Here is a 16,044-nt window from a genome sequence, read left to right as displayed (position 1 = left end):
TGAAGACAACTGGTGTGTCATCAAAAGGCTTAATGCATTTTGTCCTTCCTAGAGTACCTAAAGAGCTTATAGCAGTTGACCTTCTAGGTGCATTGGCTGCATCTACAGGAGGTTGTAAATACAAAGGTTGGAACTTTAATAGTGGCAACTATTTATTTATAGCTCATACAAAATAGATACATGTTTCAAAGTTTTGCTGGCCTTCAAAGTAGTCACCAGCATTGTGTATAACCCGTTGCCAGTGATGTGGAAGTCGCAGGATACTCTTATCAGTGTCAGTTGTGTTGACAGTTCGAGCGGCGCTGTCTATTGCTAAACAAATTTGTAGCAGTTTTCTGAAGCAAATTCCATGAAGTGTTTCCTTCAGTTTAGAAATTGAGTTGAACTCACAGGGCTTAAGTCAGGGGAGTGCAGTAGGTGGTATAGTACTTAGCAGCCCCATCAGTCAAACAAATCAATAACAGCTTGCACTGTATGTGCTTGAGCACTGTCCTGCAAAATGATGGTCAGGTCCTGCAGAAAGTGTCATCACTTCTGTCTCTAAGCTGGTCATAGGTTGTGTTCCAAAAATGAACAGCACAGGATGAAAAGATCAGATTGGTTAAAGAGATGATGAAAAAGAAAGCAGCGGGAAGGGAGAGAAGGCATGACAAAGGGGTGAATGCAACTAGTTTCAGAATAGGTGACCTTATCTTTGTCAAAACCAAAGAAAACTCTAGAAACGTAAATGTGGAGATAAAGAAATTTTTGCATGTGTGTCATGGTCCTTTCAGAGTGGTACATATTGCCCATGACAACTCTTATGAATTAGCTTACACAAAGACTAACAGGATTATTGGATTCAAGAATATTACTGACTTGAGACCCTGTGTATCACTAATTAGATGTATGAATATCAATCCATGACATTTTAAAACGTTTCTAATCTTGGGTAGTATTACTTTTGCTAGAAGAATGGAATGTGCATTGAAGCAGAAGTGATACTTACAGGCAAGCAGGGGGTTCAACAATCTGTGTTGGATTCGTTATGTGGTGATAATGTTTACTTCTGAGATCTGTCTCATTTTTCATGTTTCCTGAGGCAGTCAAACTCTTCTCCTATCCTGTCTGTTGTTTATAAGTGAATCAAAGACTTTCTACTTTGACTTTGATGTGATTTTGTACAGTACGACACTTCAGTATAGGAATATTTTAGAAAATGTTTCTCCATTGTTATCTATTTATATTATGTTGTGTTAGTTACATGTAATGGAATCATAAGAGGATGGAAGAAAGTAAATTGGTACCACGGTAAAATAATTTCTGCCAAGGAGATAAGGTTAACAGAAAATGAAAGGTGTCACCATATGTGGAGGATAATTAACATCTGAAGTAATCAGCTCATGTGTGAAGTTTGTATAATTTAGTGCAGCAGCAGAGGCAATATGTGGTAAAAACCATCTTGAATACTAGGTATTAATATTAATTGTGGTACAATAGAAGTGTCTGTGTTCAGTGCAGTCAGTATATGGATATAACTATCTACCCATAGAAGTGTCTTGGTACAGCTTCTTCTAACATTCAGAAATTACAACTTTAAACTAATTGCCTGGAATAATAAGTGTGGAAAAAATAAGCAGGATTTGTATATATATCACCCTTTAGGCTAGAATCTCAAGCAATTTGGTGGAATACAGTGAAATAATAAATTTTCTAAGTGATAATTTTGTGAAGAGTTAAGTTTGCTTAGCATAAGGATCCGCTACTGTGGAGTGTTTTTCAGTAGATTCAGTTTTTCATTGGGTAAGGAGAGCAGGTGTTTATTTATTAATTAATGAATCAATAAGGAAATAATAAAATAATGAATAATTTTAGGCTCTTAATGGTTAGGGAGCCTGTCTCTGCAGTAGGGATATTTTTTGAGAATGCGCTCCACTAGTTAACAAGGTAAGGTAGGTAAATAAAATAATGAAGTTGACAGACATGATTGAGTAATGAAAAAGATGACTGTATACAAACAAATGTGGTGTGACTGTACTGATGATCTAATTTTGAACTAGACAAAATTGGGTACTGTTTATGTTGCACAGTTCATGACACTGTAGCTTGGAATGAGAACTTACCAGAAGGAGCAATATTTTAGTGAGGTGCAAGTCATATAATGCTGTATCATTGGATCCACAGGTTATCTGAAGACTTCTATTTGCATTCTGAGCAATTATGAGTTTAAGTGGTAATACTGGGATGAAGAACAATAATTTTGCTGATTAGCTGATAACTGTGGTGCTAGGTCAATTAATTGGTAACATTTTGTGAGGATTTAATTTTCTGGTTGAATGAGGGTGGTGCTCAGAGTTGAGAAGAGAAGTGGGGCAATGATCCAGTACATCTTCCATCCCCTTACTTTTTATTTGACTAGTAAGTAAATTATTTATGTGATGGTGACTAATTTTTTTCGTAATGTAATGATTAATAAATCTATGCTACTGCACATCTTGAGTTTTTGCTATTTTGCAAATGGGAAAGAAACCCAAATAATTCAAGTTTGACCAGTTTCGGACAGAGTTATGACTTAGAGTATGTTTTGTAGTGTAATGTGCACTTTATTTTAAATTTTTACTAATCCACATTTTTCATAATGTTTTGTAGTATAATGTGCACTTGATTTTAAATTTTTACTAGTCCACACCTTTCGTACTATACTCAATTTTAGTGCTAACTATTGTGATTTTATGATAACTGTGTAATGTATCTATGGCGACCATCAACTGTGAGTAACTGCCACCTACAAAGTGCAGAGTAAACAATCTTTGGCAACTCATTGTTCTTTGGTTCAGTCTTGTGGACTTCAGTTGCAATGAGTGTGTTGTGAATTTCTGTAGTGTTTTCTTGTGTTTTATGTAATTGCACAAACTTAATAAAAGTGCCTGATTGTAATTGGTTGGAGTTTTCTGTGCGCGGTCAGTTCCTACAGCCAGAAAACCCACGTTGGTGACCCCGAGTCACGAAAATACATTGCATTTGCTCCCTATGTACCACTGGATTGACACCAATAGACAATGTCATAACCTCCAGTTTTTCCGGCAGTGCAGGGTGCTGTGACCACAGAATGGACATTCAACTGTGAAGCGCAACACATTACCATGTGTGCTACTAATACACCAGAAATATTCGCACCTCCGGTGTTTGCTTCAGCTGGCCAGACAACCCTAACCTCCACCATTACACAACACCGGGCGCTGTACACATCAACGCAGACACCTTCTATGGCATTCTATGCTTGACAGAATGCTCCTCCAGCACAAGATCCCAGACCCCTTGCCTGATTTTCTACCATACAACATGGACCACACAGCTGTCCAGTTTTGAAGTCCACATACATGGCCGTCCCCTCCTCAGAGTGGTCCACACCATGCACCATCCCACACCATGCAGCAATATTCTAACAGAGGACGAACGAGTCTTGTGTAAGCTGTCTCTTTAGTGGACTTGTTGCATCTTCTAAGTGTCCTGCTAATGAAACGCAACCTTTGGCTCGCCTTCTCCACAATATTATCTATGTGGTCTTTCCAACTGAAGTTGTTCGTAATTTTAACACCCAGGTACTTAGTTGAATTGACAGCCTTGAGAATTGTACTATTTATCGAGTAATCAAATTCCAACGGATTTCTTTTGGAACTGATGTGGATCACCTTACACTTTTCGTTATTTAGCGTCAACTGCCACCTGCCACACCATACAGCAATCTTTTCTAAATCGCTTTGCAACTGATACTGGTCTTCGGATGACCTTACTAGACGGTAAATTACAGCATCATCTGCGAAGAACCTAAGAGAACTGCTCAGATTGTCACCCAGCTCATTTATATAGATCAGGAACAGCAGAGGTCCCAGGACGCTTCCCTGGGGAACACCTGATATCACTTCAGTTTTACTCGATGATTTGCCGTCTATTACTACGAACTGTGACCTTCCTGACAGGAAATCACGAATCCAGTCACACAACTGAGACGATACCCCATAGGCCCGCAGCTTGATTAGAAGTCGCTTGTGAGGAACGGTGTCAAAAGCTTTCCAGAAATCTAGAAAAACGGGATCAACTCTAGATCCCCTGTCGATAGCAGCCATTACTTCGTGCGAATAAAGAGCTCGCTGCGTTGCACAAGAACGATGTTTTCTGAAACCATGCTGATTACGTATCAATTGATCGTTCCCTTCGAGGTGATTCATAATGTTTGAATACAGTATATGCTCCAAAACCCTACTGCAAACCGACGTCAATGATATAGGTCTGTAGTTAGATGGATTACTCCTACTACCCTTCTTAAATACTGGTGCGACCTGCGCAATTTTCCAATCTGTAGGTACAGATCTATTGGTGAGCAAGCGGTTGTATATGAGTGTTAGTAGGGAGCTATTGTATCAGCGTAATCTGAAAGGAACCTAATCGGTATACAATCTGTACCTGAAGACATGCCCGTATCAAGCGATTTGTGTTGCTTCACAACCCCTAAGATATCTACTTCTACGAAACTCATGCTAGCAGCTGTTCGTGTTTCAAATTCTGGAATATTCCATTCATCTTCCCTGGTGAAGGAATTTCGGAAAACTGCGTTCAATAACTCCGCTTTAGCGGCACAGTCATCGGTAACAGTACCATTGGCACTGCGCAGTGAAGGTATTGACTGCGTCTTGCCGCTTGTGTACTTTACATATGACCAGAATTTCTTCGGATTTTCTACCAAATTTCGAGACAATGTTTCATTGTGGAACCTATTAAAGGCATCTCGCATTGAAGTCCGTGCCAAATTTAGTCATGTGGCCATATAGATTTCCTGCCTATATGGACTGGATATATGTCTGCTTGAACAACTAATGGACGTCCAATGCAACACATTGCCTGTTACTGAAACACAATTCGCACCAGTGTAGAATCCCCGTATGATTAGTGCCTTTCCTACACCCCCACAAGCACTTGTCCTTGGTCATTTTCCGAAGGTGCCACCATTACAACCGGACAACCCAGTGACATGGTTTACCTTGGTGGACAACGTGTTAGAAATACATGATATTGCTGGTGACAGCACTTGTTTGTGTGTTTAGTGAACCAGCTGCATGATCACCCTGATCTCATCAGTGACTTGTTGCTGAACCCACCCAAAAGCAACAAATATGCCTGTGCCCATGTACTACTCATCGAATGCTTTTCCTGTCTGCCTGCCGATATGATTCACAACATTATTTATGATGGGACTTTAGGTGACAGAAACCCCTCGCAGCTGTGGCGATGCTTGCATGTACAGGTCAGTACCAAGATCTTGCTGAACTTAGCGCTCTGGGCATTGTGACTGGTGAAACTGCCACAAGAACTACAATTACATATGCTGCCACATATCACAGTGTCACTCAAGGGTAAACTATGGATGGCAGATTAGGCATATGCCATTATTCGGCACCGCCAGCTCCCTCTGCACAACACAATGCCTAATACTGCCAAGGTTGGTAATCCTATGAGTATACTTCCACTATTGGGCGATAGAGGCCGGGCACATGCGTATTGCAGACAGCACATGGAACAGCAGCCATCTAGCGACCAAGATCGGGAATCACAAGCGGGCTGGCACCAGCCTCCGCCCCCCCCCCCCCACCACCCCGCCACCAGCCAAGCTAGTGCCTGCCTGCCCTGCTATCCCGTTGCCTGATGCTTCGGCTGGCAGGAAGAGTACAGCTGACTCCTGCATATGCTAGTTCCACTCCACTTACAGAGACCCTGCTCGCAACTGCTGCCCACCCTGCGCATTCCCAGACACCGCATGTGGACTGCAGTAGGTGCCACGCCTTACAGATGCATGCAAGGGCACCCACAGACATTGCATTCTGTCAGTTCCCCCACCTCACGAGGTCATCTGTACACCTTGGATTAAGGTTTGTGACGGTATTTTCTCATCGATACCGGAGCAGACGTTAGTGTCATACCTCCCACATTTACCGTAAGGGACATGACACCAGCCAAACTGTTCCTTCAAGCAGCAAATAAATTGCCACTTTGTGTTGACAGTTTGGCTGAGTTACCTATTGAACTCATACCAGGCAAACAGTTCACTAAGTCCTTTTGTGTGGCTGACATAGAAGACCCAGTATTAGGCATTGAATTCCTTTTTCACTTTGGACTGTCTCCAGACATCCAGTCAGCTGCATTATTTATTGCACCATGCCTTGTCCACTCATATTGTGTGTTCAGTCACCTTTTTGGCCTCCCTCCCCCTCAGCTCCCCGACAATTTCGACATGGCTCTCATTGAGTGCTCTTCACTGGCAGACAGCCTCACAACTTCCATTGCCCAGCGTCAGTCCGAGCGCTCTGCAGTCCACGATCTCCACGCTCACAACACCTAACTGAACTGCGCCATATCATCAGCTATGCAAGCCCTCGCTGAGGCACGATGTCTTGTACAATGCCTGTCAATGCCACCACCCTCCGACACCAGCAACACACCATGTGGGACTTTGACGCTGCTTCGCCCCAAGGCCGGAGACGCACCTGGTGGAACTTTGTCACAGCCAGTGTGGACAGCTTCCCCAGCACATCAGGTTAGTGACTCTCACATGCCACTGATTCCCAATTGCAATCACCCCCAAGTGAGTTCGCCAGCCCAGCTGAATGCTATCACGAATGGCATGACACACAAAACTGTCACAACAGATGGGCCACCAGTGCACCATAAAGCGCGCCGACTGCCGCCACATAAAGTACGTCTCACTAAGGCTGCAGTGTAGGAACTTCTGTGGGCAGGTATTGTTCATCCATCTGACAGTAACTGGTCTTCGCCCATATATTTAGTTCCCAAAAAGGAGGGCACAGCGTGCGTCTGCAGCGACTATCACAGTCTCAACTTCCAGACTGAATTAGACAATTATCAGATACACAACAGACATCCATTACATAGAGTTCACCTTGCCTGTTACTTATGTAATCTGATCACTCCATTTGAGATCATTTTGAATAGTCACACCCAGATACTTGATGGATGTTACCACTTCCAAAGACTGGGCATTTATTTTGTGGTTGTACATTAATGGGGATTTATGCCTTGTTATACGCAGTAGGTTCATCATCATCAGTTACCTGCTATATTAGCAGGTCCTTTGCCTCTCCATTTTCTGTGATCCATTGCTTCCTTCTTAAGGCTGCTGTATGTTGTACTGTCCATCATGTCATCCAGTATCTGGAATCTCTTCCTTCCTCACTTCCTTTTCCCTTCTACATAACCTTCTAAAACTGTTTTTATCAGTCCATCATTCTTTCTTAATATGTGCCCAATCCAATTTCTTTTTCTTCTCTTTGTTACATCTAGTAACTATCTTTTCTCTCCCACACTTCCAAGTACCTCTTCATTTTTTACTCTGTCCATCTAACTTATTCTTTCCATCTTCCGCCATGTCCAGATCTCAAAAGCCTCCAGCCTTTCTCTGTCTTTTTTCCTCATAGTCCATGTTTCAGCACCATATAGAAGAACACTCCATACAAGGCATTTTATGAGTCTCTTTCTGAGTTCTCTGTCCAGACCACTGCAGAAGATTCTCCTTTTCTTATAAAATGCCTCTTTTGCCATTGCTATCCTTGTTTTAATTTCTGTGGTGCACTTCCAGTCGGTGTCTATCCTGCTTCCAAGATACTTACAATTTTGCACCTGTTCTAATGTTTCTCCATTCAGCATAATTTTTATTTCCTTATTTCCTCCTAGTGCCAATACTTTTATTTTATTTGTGTTAATTTTCATTCCATATTTTTTTCCGTTAGTTGCAATGGTGTCCACTAAATCCTGTAATTCTTTTTCCCCTGTGGCTAGAAGGACCATGTCATCAACAAATCTCAAACACCCTACTCTTCTTCCTCCAATTTTTACTCCTTTGTCATCTAATGAGCATTGGTCAATCATATTTTCCAGTAGTAGGTTACACTTGCTAATATTGAGTGGTAACTACCAGTTATTACACCACGCATTTATTTTCTGCAAATCCTCATTGATTTGTTCACAACTTTCATGTGATACTGCTTTCCTGAAGGTACGCCTGTTTCTGTCGAAGTCACCCCATTCAGAATGACATAATGCTCTCTGTCTGTTAGAAAACTTTCTATCCAACCACATATTTCATCAGATAGACTGTAAGTGCCCTCTTGTTGGATTAAGCAACAATGTGGAACTGAGTCAAACGCCTTTTGAAAGTCGAGAAATATGGCATCAACCTGGGAGCCGGTATCTAGAGCCTGTTATATATCATGCCCAAAGAGGGCCAACTGTGTCTCACATGACCGCTGTTTTCTAAAACCATGCTGGTTTTTGCAGATGAGCTTCTCAGAGTCTAGAAAGGTCACTATGTCTGAACACAAAATATGTTCCATGATTCAACAAATTGGTGTCAGTGAAATTGGCCAGTAATTATGTGCATCTGATTTTCTACCCTTTTTATAGATTGCTATGATCTGGGCCTTCTACCAGTCCTGTGGAACTTTCCACTGTTCCAATGATCTCTGATAGAGGATGGATAAGAATGGTGCTATATTTGTAGCATAGTCAACATATAATCTTACAGGGATACCATCTGGGCCAGATGCCTTCCTGGCGTCTAAGGATCTTAACTGTTTGACGATCAAAGATACACTAAACACTATGTCAGCCATCCTTGCATTTCTTCAATAATTGAAAGGGGGAATGGTGCTGCAGTCCTCTACAATAAATGAGATTTGAAAGCTAGGTTTAGAATTTCAGCCTTCTGTTTATAATCATCAGTTACATTACCCGTACTGTCAGCAAGAGAAGGTATTGAATTATTTGTAGCGTCCATAGATTTTACGTACGACCAAAATTTTTGGGGTTATTTTTAGAATCTGCAGATAAAATGTTGCTTCCAAATTCGTTGAAAGAATCCCTCATTGAGCTTTTGACAGCTGCTTTCATTTTGCATAATTTCTGTTTGTCAGCAGGGCAGTGACTACATTTAAAATGACTGTGCAAAATTATCTGCTTTCTCAACAACTTCCTAATATGTTTGTTGTACCAAGGTGGATACTTTCCCTCCCCTATATTTTTGCTAGGCACATACTTCTCTAGCACGTGGTGGACAATACCATTAAATTCCTATCAAATATGCTTTTTTTTTTTTTTTTTTTTTTTTTTTTTTTTTTTTTTTTTTTTTTTTGCAACTTCCACTGGTTGCTAATACTTTCTTCTAGGATAACTTCCTCAAGAAGATCAGGTCTGTTTGTCCTGAAGATATATAATATGTTCCCATCTCGAGTTGGTTTTCTAACCAGTTCCTCAACAAGGTTGAGTGTTGAGAGCACTCCTACAATAACTTCACATACGTCTATGCTTCTACCCCCTGTGATAAACTTGTAATTTTACCAATCTATGGATGCCAGATTAAAGTCTCCACCTATAACTAATGGATAATTTGGATATTTATTTTCTGTGTACTCAAGATGTTCTCTGAAATGTTCTGCTATGTTTGTTGTGGATGCTGGTGGTCTATAAAAACATCCTAATTCAATGGTCAATCCTTGTCTGATTGACAGCTTTATCCAGACTATTTCACAGTCTGACCCGGCATTGATCTCAACTGCATTTAAACAGCTTTTAACTGCAATGAACACACCACCTCCCATAGCATCAGTCCTAGCCTTCCTAAACATTGTCTAATCTGAGTTCAAAATTTCACTGCTATTTATGTCTGGTTTCAACCAGCATTCAGTACCTAATACAATATTGGCATTGCTACTGTTCATTTAGGAGAGTAATTCGGGGATCTTGCTACAGACACTTCGACAATTTACTAACATGAGATTTAGCATATTCAAATGCTTTGGAATTACCTGTGTAGGTGAACAACAATTTTTACAGTTGGCACATGTACATCAGTGTCATGAACTGGCAATTGTTCAGGCAAATGGTTTGTTTCCCATGGGGAGGAACCTAATCTAAAAAACCCGCATGTGCACACCACAAGTACTGTGCTACCCATGTAGCTGCTTCCTGTGTGTAGTGCACCCCTGATCTATCGAGGAGCGTCCTACAACCTGCCACCTCATATCATAGGTCGAGGAATCTACAACCATTTTCATCACAGAGTCAACATAGTCTCTGGTTTAGATTCTCTACTTGACTCCAAACCAGAGGACCCCAGTCCACCCTGGGTACATTGCTGCAAATTGTCAGTTTGGCTTCCACTCCTTGAGAGATGGAGGCTGCGTTCATCAATTTAGCCAGCCATCGAAAAGACCCAACGATTTCCTCGGAACCCTGATGACACACATCATTGATGCCAACATGTGCAACAATCTGCAGCTTATCTGCACCCCACATGCTCAATAGCCAACCGAAGAACCTCTTCCACATCCCAGACAAGGCCTCCCTGGCAAGCACACCGAGTGAACGTTGGACTTCTTCCCCACCCCAGCTGCTATGTTCCTGAGGGGCTCCACGACTCGCCTAACATTGAAGCCCCCAGTAACTAAGAAACCCTTACCCCCACGTGGCTGTCTGGATCTTGCTGAAGGAGTGGCCACTATCCTGGCAGAAGGTGCATTCTGATCCGGCTCAGCCTCCCCCCAGCATCAGATAGCGCACTGAATCTATTAGCAAAGTGCATGGGATTTGGCAGGAACCTGCGTTCCCCATGCAGCCTTCGCGTTGAGGCTCGAGATCTCGACACAGTCTGCCACCCACACTGAGATGAGAGTGGGCTGGCAGGCTCAGTCGCACCTGACATTGGCTCAGTGACAGAGAAGACAGAGAGCTGTGACATCCCCCCCCTGCACATCTAGTACAGCACAGGCTGCCTCAGGCACCGCATCCACACCGCACCTCAAGGTCGCACTCTGTAGCTTGTTGACTGTGGCCAACAAAGCTTCCAGCTGCGTTTGGACTGTGGCCAGCTCCTCCTGCACCTGCACACAACAGACACAGTCCCTATCCATCTAGCTCATACTGTGCCTCTGAGTACCATTCCTGGTGTAACTGATATTGATGAACTAATTAGTCTGTGAACTGAATCAGGTCACTGTTAACATTTGCAGCCATTCTCCTTAGTTGCTAACTCTAACTTCATTGATAATCAAAATTGCAATATGGTAGAGAGGCGGTGCTAAGTGGAAGGATACTATGCCACATACTTATTAAAAATGTAAACCAGTGTATTAAAACACCAAAAATGATGAAAGACAATCTGAGCGGGTCAACGGAGGTGTCCGATCCCATCCGTCAGCTCTGACCCATGACGTAAGGGTGTTGTGTTGTGTGATGTCATGACAGCACGGAGTTTAGTTTATGAGTGTGTTGTGTTTGTAGATTTCATCTTGTTGTGGTGTATTGGGATCATTTGGGAGTTGGTGCTTGAAGTGTGCATTTATCGGTCATGACTGTTATAGAAGAATGGAAATTAGTTTCAGTGAGGTAGGAATTAAGTTTCCGTTATGTTTATGTTATTGTGGTGTTGTTTGACTTTATTGGTTTGCTGTTTGGCGCACGGTAAGTAGTTTAATTCAATTTGTGGATTCTCTTGCTAGGTATGGATATGACTTCTAAGTTTAATATTGCGCGTGTGTGGGCTGAAATGGGGGACAACATGTTGTCCATCATTAAGTTTCTGCAACTTTTTGGGCTTGTGACGGAGATAGTGACATGCAGAGTATGCAAGCAGAATATCCGAGTTGGGGGTTAGTGTGTAGCGCTGGAAATTTTTTATGGTAAGTAGTCATTTTTTTGGGTCTATTGTTCATGTGTTATGATGTTCAGTGGGGTTTTTATGTGTTGTTGGGTCGGTGTTATTTACTGCATGTGTTGGCGGTTGATTTTTTGGTATCGGCACTTGTGGTTGATTTATGTATCTTAGGGGAACCACATTCTCATATATGGAGACCTAAATGTAAATAAACTGAATCCTGATGCAACATGGGACTCATTACTAAGCCTTGCTCAAAGTTTCAATCTAGTTCCAATGGTCGACAGTGCAACAAGAATAACAAAATACTCAAAGATAGTTGTTGATCAGGTATTAACATATTTAGGCAAAGAAAACTGTGAGGTGGTGGTAGCACAGTAAGGATTATCTGATCACTCAGGTCAAATCATCAATATAAAAGTGGCTCCAAAAGAAACAATTAAAATGCATATTTACAGTTGAATTTTTTCTAAACAAAATAGATATGTGTTTGTCAAACAGATAGCAGGACAAACATGGGACTCAGTATACTCAGAGTTAGATGCAAATGAAAAATTCAAAAATTTCATGACATTGTTTGGATTAAATTTGGAAGAAACATTTCCTAAAGTGTTATATCCATTATCAACAGCAGGAAAAACAAGTGGGTCACAAAAGGCATCAAAAAATTGTCTGAAACAATAAAGTACCTGAGCTCCATTAAACACAGTCAAACTAATCCTGCTCTCTCACTCTTTTATAAACGATATAGGAAAACATATAGGAAAATATTGCTTGCAGCAAAGAGAGCTCATAACTCCAAACTGGTGCTCTCTGCTGAAAACAAAAATAAGGCAGTATGGAAGATTGTAAAGCAGGAAACTGGTACCTGGAAAATGAATCTGTCAAACTTGAAAATCAAGGAGGAGGGGACTCTAATAAAAGACACAATATATTTGACAAACTATATAAATGATTATTTTAGTAGCATAGGAATCAAATTACAGGAAAATTTCTAACAGCCCCTCAGCTCACAAAGCCATATAATGGTGTACCGCACTCAATGGTGTTATTCCCTACAACACAGGAAGAAGTCTACAAAGCAGTCAGCGAACTGAAAAACAAAAACTCAGCTCATCTGGATGAAGTCCCCATTTTTATAATTAAGGACTGTATGAAGAGCCTACTTCCACCTTTAGCTGATATTATAAATCAATCTTTCAAGCAGGGCTACTTTCCAAACTATTTAAAATATGCTAAATTACTACTTCTCTTCAAAAAAATTGATGCAGGAAAAACAAAATTATAGGCCAATTTCTCTACTCTCATGCTTTGCAAAAATATTAGAAACTATTATGAAGGATAAGCTAATGAATTATTTAAGTAAATACCACTTACTGTCTGTTAACCAGTTTGGATTTTGATCAGGGAAAAGCACAGAATCAGCAACAGAACACCTCACAAAACAGATTCTAGAACCATTAGACAAAGGGAACTACACAAAAGGTATATTTCTTGATCTAAATAAAGTGTTTGATACAGTAGACCACAATAAGTTAAATAAGTTAGATGAACTGGGAATAAGGGGACTTGTGAAAAAGTGGATCCAGTCATATCTAAAAAATAGAAGACAGATACTTGAAATCTCACATATTTCAAGTTGCTCAAACTATATTGTAAAGTATACTTCAGACCCAAATTATGTAAATATAGGAGTCCCACAGGGTAGCGTCCTTGGCCGTTCTAATCAGTGACAAATCACCATATGCACTGAAAGAAAAAGCCGAACAAACACGAAACAGTGTACGTGAGTGGGCATCCAATAATAAACAAACACTAATTTAAAGAAAAAAAAAAAAAAAAAAAAATGCTGTCAACTTATATGTCTGCAAAAAACCACACTATAACAACTTTATGTTAAATAATGAAACTATAGAATCTGTAGACTACACAAAATTTCTTGGTATGCATGTTGACAGTCTGTTAAAGTGGGAAGAACATATTAAAATACTTAGTAACAGAATCACTATAGCATGCTATGCTCTTAGAATTCTGACTGCAGTGTGTGATACTACATGTGTCAGATCTGTATATTTTTCATTTATCCACTCTGTTATTACCTGTGGAATAATATTTTGGGGAGTCAACAGTAAAAATATTCAAATAGTTTTCAAATTACAGAAAAGAGCAATTCATATAATAACCAATAGTGGTAGTAGGACTCACTGCCTTGAACATTTCCAAAAGCTGGAAATCCTAACTGTTCCCTGTGAGTAAATTTTTCAAAGGAAAAATAACGTTAAAACTTGATGGAGCTTGTTGTACAATGCCGTTAAATTATATAATAAATTACCCCAAAATATAAAAGATATTGACACAATTGCACAGTTCAAAACAAAACTAAAAAACTTTTATTAAATAAAAGTTATTACACAGTAACAGACTATCTGAATTAAAACATGTAGTGTAATTGAAGTAGCCTGCATTGTAATACATGAGGAAATCATTATAATATGAAATCCAGATTTGTACAGTACTATAAGAAAATTACATAAGGATATAAAACTAGTGTAAGATACTTTAAAAATGTATGTAAATATTAATTTTATGTGTATAAATTGTAGGTGTATTGTATATGATTTTGCTGACGAAATCCACACAATGTAAATTGTTACATGGATTAATAAAGAAATCAACCAATCAATCAATAAAACTCGATTTCATTTTTTTTTTTTTTGGTATCAGCAGTTGTATTTGAGTTGCATAGATCATGGGAAGCGACCGATTGCAATTTGTTATAGTAGCTATGTGTGTTTTGGTATTGTGAGCTGTTGTTGACCTATATAGGTCAAGGGGAGTGAATGAATACAATGTGTTGTAGCTATGCATTCTGGTATTGTGAGTTGCTGTTGACCTATATAGGTCAAGGTAAGTGTCCAATTCCAATTTTTGTAGGTTTAGGTGTTAGTTTTGTAGTATAGATACTAGCAGTGTGATTATATTTTTGGAGTACTGTAGTTGGTTTTTATTTTGTGGTGACGACAATTGCGGTTGAGGTTTGTAGGTGAAGGGAAGTGACCGATTCCTGTCGATATTGTAAGTGTAGCAGAACTTGGGAATTTTGTGGTGTTTTTATGTCATCGTTTTGTGTGGCTTGGGATTGTGGCGTGTGTCTGTATGTGTTTATATTTAGTTTGTCCTCATCCAAAATCCCTACTTCATGTGCTGGTCCTGTTAGTTTGACTATGTTTTTGGAGAGACATGTGTGCGTTGGTTTTATATGTATTTTCATGTTTGTTGTCGTGTTTATGTAGTGACGTCATAGGTGACATATTGTAGACGTTGAGAATGGTCATTTCCGCCATATTGGTGGCGTCATGGGTGAAAGCAGACGGGTGGAATCGGACGTTTCTGTATTCCCATCTGAGCAGCTACTCCCAGTATTAATTAAGTCAATTTCCAACATCACAATAATGGTAGATATTACATAACTTTCAGAAATGACTGAATGAAATAAACAAAATACGTTTCTTGAAACAACATTAAGGTAAAAAGAATTGATTGATGCTTAGGATAGTGGTCTAATGAGATTGTAAATCTATAAAATTAACCTGCATATTCCACATTACAAGTTTCAAAATCATATTGAAATAGATAACAGACATAAACATCAGCCATCCACTATTGTGTGACTGTTGCAGATAATTAGAAGGAAGACTACTGGTTGCAAGCAAGCAGAACAACCTGACAACATTAAATTAAAAGTATGATAAAAGTGGGAATGTCAGAGTCAAGCAATTTCACTTTCTTCACTTAAGCATGAATGATGGTCACCACTAGAGAGATACACACTCCATCGTCAGGCCACGAGTGGCCTACCGGGACCATCCGACCGCCATGTCATCCTGAGTTGAGGATGCGGATAGGAGGGGCATGGGGTCAGCACACCGCTCTCCCGATTGTTATGAAGGTATTCTTGACCGAAGCCCCTACTATACGGTCAAGTAGCTCCTCAATTGGCATCACGAGGCTGAGTGCATCCCAAAAAATGGCAACAGTGCATGGCGGCCTGGATGGTCCCCCATCCAAGTGCCGACCATGCCCGACAGCGCTTAACTTCGGTGATCTCACGGGAACCAGTGTATCCACTGTGGTAAGGCCATTGCCAGAGAGATACACACTCTCAGTGAATCCATTTATCATACACATGCCTCCTTAGCTGGACCTACAGTACAAACAACATGATACATCAAGCTATCCTGCAACATATGAACAACTAAATTATTAATTTATATTTACAACATAAGTAGATGCTGTAAATACACTTGAAAAAAGTGAACTTTGTGTGTGACATACCTGATTCGAAA

The 16,044-nt window shown here is 40.3% G+C and overlaps 1 pseudogene; it reads right to left on the bottom strand.

Moving 5' to 3' along the window:
* Positions 1 to 15,726: 15,726 nt before the first annotated feature.
* On the bottom strand, positions 15,727 to 15,844 carry LOC126254260 (5S ribosomal RNA; annotated as a pseudogene).
* Positions 15,845 to 16,044: the final 200 nt, after the last annotated feature.

Source organism: Schistocerca nitens, chromosome 4 (genome assembly GCF_023898315.1).
Source record: "Schistocerca nitens isolate TAMUIC-IGC-003100 chromosome 4, iqSchNite1.1, whole genome shotgun sequence".
In the NCBI taxonomy this organism is placed as follows: domain Eukaryota; kingdom Metazoa; phylum Arthropoda; class Insecta; order Orthoptera; family Acrididae; genus Schistocerca; species Schistocerca nitens.
Note: the sequence above shows the minus strand (reverse complement) of the source record. Positions and strands in the feature narration are given on the sequence as shown.